The following is an 8,375-nucleotide window of genomic DNA, read 5'->3' as shown; positions in this document are numbered from 1 at the left end:
TTGTGATTTTTTTTATCAGTTTTTTTATCAGTTTAATGAGCACAGTGACAGACAGCTCATGTACACCACAACACATCGATACGTCACACGCAAAAAAACATCATTATAAATCAGGGACAGTATGCATAAAACCTCTTAAGAATGGACTTTAAAAAGTAAAAAAAGTCTAAGCAAAGTCTAAACCTGATTCCTGAGTGCTGACACAACCAGCACGTACGGGTCTGTCAAACAAATCCCGCCCCAAACACTGAGTTCAAACAATAGAGGAGCTGCACAGTGAATATGTTAGTGACATCAAACCTTCGTTCAGGACATCCTTTTGCGATTATACAGTCTTATAAACAAGTCTTTCACTAACATCTACCAAACACGTCACCAATCGTTTTCCACATATAGATGCATATGTTGTGTATATATTCTGAAGTGAATTGAACAGGGGTGCACACAATGAAATGTGTTTTAACCATCACCCTTGATGAGCAGCGGGCAGCCATGACAGGCGCCCGGGGAGCAGCGTGTGGGGACGGTGCTTTGCTCAGTGGCACCTCAGTGGCCCCTTCTGATTACGGGGCCGCTTCCTTACCCGTTTCCTTCAAATGATGAAGTGGAGATTCCCACATTTGTGGAAGTCGCAGGCGTCAGCACAGCATCGCTGTGGGTGATCCGCCTTCTTGATCATGGTGTCTCCCCATCTCTATAATGGGTTACCTGAATCACCAAAATGATGACACCCTTGAGGTATAATATTCAGCAAGTCCACTCTCGGACGGAGTGTGTGCATCATGTGTGGACCCCGGCCACTTTTGACTTCGGTGGGAAAGTCGATGAACTGCTTCACTTTGTTCGGTGCAGTCAAGGCCATCAAAGTGCTTTTCACAGCTCTGCTGCCAGCGGATTACGATGGGACCAAAGTAATCACTGGAGCACTGCTGCATTTTTCCAGTTTCCAGCATTATTAACACCTTCAGTTCAGCAGCAAGTGCATTGTTACCTGATGTGCGCGAATGTGTGCTCAAGTAGGTTTGTATCTTTTTATCAACTCATTATCATCCTAAATCCGCAGTACATCCTTTCTTTCACAGACGTTTAGGAGTCCTCTCCAGGTGCCTTAAACAATTTAGGCGCTGAGACCAAGTCTTAACACTTGAGTCCTTGTCTTAACACTGTTTGTGCATGCCACTTATTCTTAAGTCTGGGAATAAGAGCCAAATCACGTCACATCCCTAGATTTGTTGAAAAGCCATGACGGTCAGTTGAGCAGACTTAACAAGTTTGCATGTAAAATACATTTTTACAATCAATCACCAAGCAACTGCAATGCTTCACATGTTCGCAAGCCATGATAGTTGGTGGAGCTACTTTTTTTAGGGGAAGGGTTTGAAGTTTGAGAGTGGAAAAAGCATGAGAAATGGGAGGTAACCTTTCCCCTTATGACGACATAAGGGGACAAAAGGGACAAAATGACCAAAGCATGCTTTATACATATCACCATTTCTAGCCACTGCAAGACCTTTGACAGCCTAGGGAAACTTGTATTAATGTTCAATAATCTCACAAAGTGAAATTTTAATGTCATGGGACCTATAAGTTGTAATGCAAATTAATGCAGCTACGCAACATTAATTCAGAGCTCCTAGAGAACGGTTTCCAGTTCCATGTGGAACCATGAGAGGTGTAAGAGCTGGCCAGAGGCTGGCATTTTACAGGTCTCATGGAACGGCTGTGAATTCTCGGTGTCTGGTAGTGTCAGGAGAGCCTGAAATCAGCCTGAAACCCAAGCTGGGCTAAAGCCTTCAGGAAGCTGCAGATATCTTGTGGATGCATTTTTATGGCCTAAGCATGGAGCAGGGGATATTTTCTCCATCCACTCTGAAGAAGAAAAAAAAAAGCCAATGTTTCCCCAGTTCTTTCCCTCCATAACTTATTTATTACATCTTAGAAACATTTTTATTTGCTCTTGAGCAATTTGCACTGGAAATCCCCCCCGGGTGCCGTGGTGCATGTGTCTGAATGGGGCTTCCCCCAAAAAGGCCCCAATAAATGACATGGTTCAAACACTAAACTAGGTGCTAATGAACGGAGTCCAGACAAAGTTTACTTTCCTGGGTTCAGTCGTGCTGTACAATGGACCCATTCACAACAGTTTGAGCCGTGGAAAGTGTCTGTAAGGTAATCCCATGCGTGTTCGAGTGACCCCCCCCTTCTTTCTTTCTTTCTTTCTTTCATTCTTTCTTTCGAATTTTCAATATATCTCACCCCCACCCTCCAGGGCCACCAATGTTCAGGCTGTGCCAACGACAACACTAATATACATCAGCTGATACTAGCAGCGGGAACTGAGATTTGCATGGGGCTCAAAGGGCATCCTTTCATGCGGAGCTGGCGGGGCCGTGCCGAGAGAAAACAAACCGACTTTTCCAGGCCCTATCGGAGCAGTGAAGGGGCACGTGCCGCAGGAAGCTGCCATTTGGATGTTCTCGGACATGCTAGGACTGGAGCTAGCAGGCTTGATCCGGGCATAAAAAGGAAGCGGACTCGTGAGCGGAGGTGCTGCAGTGTTTGACAATGACAGTCCCTTCACTTTGACAGAAACGCTGTTTTAGAGGTTAGCACTGCCGCTTCACAATCAGGAAAAAACAAGATTCACATTCCATCTGATATTCCATGTAGTTCGTCTGTTCCCATCTTGGTGTGGGTTTTCAATCGGTCCTCCGGTTTCCTCCTCCAAATTAACCACGACATATTGTTGCTGAGCAAGATCTTGCTCTAACCTGGGTGGTAGTAGCCTAGCGGGTAACACACTCGCCTATGACCCAGAAGACCCAGGTTCAAACCCCACTTACTGCCATCGTGTCCCTGAGCAAGACACTTAACCCTGAGTGTCTCCAGGGGGGGGACTGTCCCTGTAACTACTGATTGTAAGTCGCTCTGGATAAGGGGGCGTCTGATAAATGCTGTAAATGAAAACCTGCCTACTATATGCCAACATTTCTAAATGATTTGCTGTAAATATTAGTATTTTCAGATCAAAAGAAAATATCCAAAAACATATCGGTATTCGATGAGAAATAAAGGAATAACAAAAGATTTCAGGTTGAATTTATATCCCCTCCACCCCCACCCCCCACCTTTCCAGACTAATGGAATCAGAATTAGCAGATTCTGTGTCTACTTGTAAATGCCGGTCCTAAAATAAAACAATGCCTCAGAAGGCCCTGGATAATCAATATATCAACATATCTAGATCAATATATCAGTCATTTGTGACATCCACACACTTTAACTAGTGCTTCATGCATGTCTGGTTTGCCTCGGTGTTTTGAACGAGGAAGCAGTCCATCAGGCACGTTTCCTCCATCGAACCTAATGGACTTCTGCATCTCTGGCAAACAGGGTCAGCTGTCCTTCTTGGTAATGGATGTTGTTTTACAGTAGCTCTTCACTGTTCCAGCCCTGTACTGCAGCCTTCCCCGCAGATGGAGGAAGGTAGGGCTGGACCTCGGCTGGTTTGACCGGGCCTGTATTTATGTCTGTCTGACCTGACGAACCCCTAAGCTTTATTTATGTCAGATGCAACGGCTGGAGGAAAGAGCAACAGGACTTGGTGTGTTTTGACGGAAAGTGAAGATCTGCAGGAGAGACACTGAGATGATTGAAAACCGGGTCCTACTTTTCCTTGTTGTTGTTGTTTTAGTTTTATTGCGCAAGGCCCAGGCATGAGCTTCTTCGTTTTTATGAACAGCAGTCTGCCACAACTTTTAAACCACCAGCTCAGGATGTCTGAAGGTGTCTTTTTTTTTCGTGGCTGGTACAGATACTACCCAGATCGTTTGAGTCCTGCGATTTGTAAGGTGGGGTGCCCTTGGATCAGGTTTGTTTTCTTAATTGCATGCCACAGATGCCTGGCCAGGTTCAACTCTGCAGTAGCTCTGGTGTGGAATCCATTCAAATCAGTCCAATCATTTCCATGTAATATTTTACAATGAGAGCAAATTACTGGACAGTCACCATAACCCATGCCTTTTTTAATGACTTTTGTTTGTATTAATAAATGATGCAGAGGCAAAAAAAAAAAAGATCTCTGGGCATGGAGCAGATTAGTCACTTTCCAGTGATACAAATGGCATTCACTTATTTTTGCAGAATGTCTTTTCACATACTTAATCTGTTTATTAAATGAGCCAATGTAGACCCAGACTTGACTCCATTTTGGCAGATCACCATGGTTACATGTATGTTTTGCTTCCTTGGTCCTCGCATTCAGCATGACTGGAGGTGCCTGTGCGTCATTTGAACGGAGAATTCACAGACATCACTGTTAAACACGCAGAGCCAAGGATGGTGTGATTATGGGTAAGCCCTTTTTTTCCAAGCCTCTGAACTTGATTTAGACCCGCGCAAACATCTTGAGCCAAGTTTGAGTTAGGTCAGGTTCTTGTGGCATTCACTTAAAAAAAGGGAGATGGGGGGGGGGAAACGCCAGGTCTGTTTCATGAATGGAGCATTGTGATGTTTTGCAGTCATGCCGGCGAATGTTTTCAATCCCATTTGATCCTGCAGCGGGGCTGCTAATTGGCAAAGCGTGTTTCCCAGGTCAGTAGGAGTTTTCTCTTTCCATAAATACAGATGGCGGTTCCAGAGTGACTTCCAAGGAGGTTCATAGCAGCATGGGACAGTTGAAAGTGGTTGAGTGAAGAGAAACATTTTTTGATCAGCTCAGGCTGCAATGTCTTTCTCTGTCGTGACCAAGCATGATCATGATCACGGTGTTTCTTGAGATGCTTTTTATGCTTCTCATGAGATCTGCACATACTTGCCATAAAGCACTCTCAAAATTTGTTTAGGCTCAAAACCATTTAGCTCAACTCAAATTCTTAGACTAGGTTATTGCGAACCTTCGACGGAAACGTAGTTCTGAACTGTTCTGTTATTCGGATTTGGGTGCCACCTTGTGGTTGTTTTGAGAACTTTAGTTACCCCATTCACTACACAATGAATGAATATTTATTATATGTTATATAAGATATATTTAAAGTATTTCAGGCTTTTTAAGGCTAAATATTCAGGTTGAAATGATTTCCAAAGATTAATCCTTTTGACACTTGCAGACGATATTGTAGCATACATTAGGAGGCAGGTTAACTTAATGTCTGCTTTATTTCAGTCCGCACAAATCAATCGGAAGCTCAACTCAACAACCCTGGGAAAACTTCCCCAGCCCCAAACACATCCAGTTCAACCTCGAAAGTGAACACCCCAATAGATAGCTGTGTTTCTCTAACACGTTACACTATTTACGTGTACACTACTCACAATAACTTAGGGATATTGTGAGGGAATGGATGGATGTCATATTTACGGTTGCAATTGTATTGGGGTGATAGACACAGCTCATTTTGTGTTTTCCATGTAATGGTCTCATTGTGTACAGGTGTATTGGGGCCAATACCAAGAGACAACCTTTCTCAATGCGACATCAATTTCAACATTCTGGGGGTATACAAAGCTGGTATTGTCAGTAAGGCATTCCAAGTTCATCATTCAAACAGCCATGAACACACAACATCACTTAACGGACGAGCACCTGGCCATGGTGCGCCTTCGGGTCGGTGGCAGGCAGTCAGATGTTGCTCGTGATCTTGGTATGTCTCAAAGTGTCATTAGTAGACTTGCATCAAGACACATAACTACTGGCAGAGTTCATGACAGACCCAGGAGTGGAGCCCCATGAGTGACAGACCGCAATGGTGACCAGTACATAAGAACCTATGCACTCAGACATCGCTATGCAACTGCCCCACAGCTGCAGGCCTGTTTACAAGATGCGAGGGGTACCAGGGTCTCCAGCAAGCCATTCGCAACCGACTCCACCACTTTAGCTTGAATGCCAGACGACCATTGCAGGTGACTCCACCAAGACACCGCCGTGAACGTTTGCAGTGAGCACAAGACCATGTGACCTGGACAATGCAGCAGTGGTCTATTGTCCTGTTTACTGATGAGTGTCACGTGAGTGTTGCTAGAGAAGGTGAGGTGAGCTATACGCTGAGGTCAACATGGTCCCCAGGGTTTGCTTTGGTGGAGGAGGCATCACCAGTCAGTGCAAAACCAATTTGGTTGTTGTACATGGTTCAGTCACTGCACGTTCTTACCTCAGAGACATCATAGAACCCATCATCATCCCCCAATTCCGCCAGCTCACCCCCAACTTTCTGTGGCAAATGGTGGAAACACTCGCTACTTAGTGCTGCACGATTAATCTAATCGCAATCGTAATCGCGATGTCAGTCTGTGCGATTACATGAACGCAAAAAGCTGCGATTTAAATGATTAGTACATGGATTGGATCGGCAACATATCCGATCCATTCTCTCATTCTCTCAAAGTTTGCGAGTCTCACTTTAGTCGGATGTGACGTATTTGGTCACATGACTTTCGATTCGGAGACGTATGGTTAGACGGCGCATGACGCGCTGCATCGTACGTCAACGTCGCCGCCGTTTTGCGAGAGGCTCTGCTGTGGCGTGAAGCATATACATGTCTATGGAGAGAAGTGCATAAAAATGCCTCACTCTTGTGCTGCTTGGGGCTGTACAAACCGCTGTACGCTCCAAACCAGATCCCAGGGGATTACATTTCATAGGTAAGGCTGGACAATTGTTTTTAATATATTTGGCCATTATAAAATCCCCGTTTTATAAGTCTTAACCTTAGCGAAGCTAGGCTAAGCTAGCGAAGCTATGCATTCCTGTGTTCAAGTCAGCCTCCAAACAACGTTTTGGCTAAACGTAGGCATTAACTATTTAGACTGTTCTTAGCTGTTTAGTTAACTTTTCTCAAACTTTGAAGGTTTCCTAAAGAAATTCACCTCTGTTGACAAATCTTAACCTTAGCTAAGCTAGCAAAGCTATGCATCCCTGAGTTCAAGTCAGCCTCCAAACAACGTTTTGGTTAAACGTAAGAACTATAATACGGGATTTTATAATGGCCAAATATAATCAAAACAGTTGTTTAGCCTTACCAGGGTTTGTCATTCGACAGTAATGTAAAATAGTTTTTTGTGATTTATTTAATTTTGTAGAATATTGTATTTTGAAAGCACTGGGCATTTCAGGTTATAAGTAGTTTGTATGTTTATCATATCGTAATCGCATATCGATCTCAATAATCGCAATATGTCTTTGTCAATTTTTGTAATTTGGGGCTATCCCTGTTATTTTCAAAATTTTGGGGGAATAAATATAAAACTAATGGAAATTGTGTTTCTTTTCGTACATTATTAGTAAATCAAAGGGAACTTTTACTTATTTCATTCCAATTCAGAGCATATAGAAAAAAAGTACTCATGTAAATAACAATACCCCTAACTTCTTGTGAGTGGTGTATTTTATCTGATACTCACCAGTTGGCTGCTATCTATCTGCTTGATGGAGGAGACTAAACTCTTCAACGTTTTTTGATAAATTAAACATAAAATATTGTCAGTGGAGACTATCAGTCCCCTCACAGCTTACAGCAAATGTGGAAAACGCTTCTTGTATGGCCTCAAAGCAACAGAAAGTAGTGCATGTAGACTCAGATGGGGGAACGACACACACACACACACACACAGTCTGATCAATGTGACCAGCAAGTAATCTGCAGTATAAAAACAGCCATGAAATGCATAATATATTATATTTGAGTGAACAGGTTAAGCTCCAGTGCGAAAACTCTGTTCCACTTATAAAGTATGAATGAAAGTGATGATGATGATGATGCTGTAATTAACACTAATGTAACACTGAGAGAGTGTATCGCTTTCAATCTCAGTGTCAACAGTGTCAATTGTCCTAGAAAGTTAATTAAACCCAGTAACAGCATGTCTGGCTCTTACTAGCATTTTCACTGGAATTCTGGGAGGACCCCTAGAATAGTACCCTATAAATAAAATACAGTACAGTGGGCTGCCTTGATTAACTTAATTAGACCCAACTAGAACATTTTGAAAATGTTCTATCATCCTTTCGTTTTTTTTTATCTGATGTCAACAACAGACTTTGTTTTTGTGTTTTTCTCTTTCAAATGTCTGTCAAAAATGGAACATGGTGACGTGGCCTCGCACCTCCAAGACTGTGAGCCGAGTTTGCATGGTCAGGTTTCCTCCGGGATCTCCAGTTTCCTCCTGCCATCAGAATGCATGTACAATAGGTGGATTGGCGACTCAAAATTTTGTGTGTGTGTGTGTGTGTGTGAGAGTGATTCTCATTGAGAAGCACAGCGAGCACAGCACACAGTGCACACAACGAAATGTGTCCTCTGCATTTAACCCATCACCCTAATACAAACTGCAGCCGCACAACTGGTCTTCAACCATCCCAAATTCTCCCACACCG

This window comes from Denticeps clupeoides, chromosome 14 (genome assembly GCF_900700375.1).
Source record: "Denticeps clupeoides chromosome 14, fDenClu1.1, whole genome shotgun sequence".
Taxonomy (NCBI): Eukaryota; Metazoa; Chordata; class Actinopteri; order Clupeiformes; family Denticipitidae; genus Denticeps; species Denticeps clupeoides.
Note: the sequence above shows the minus strand (reverse complement) of the source record.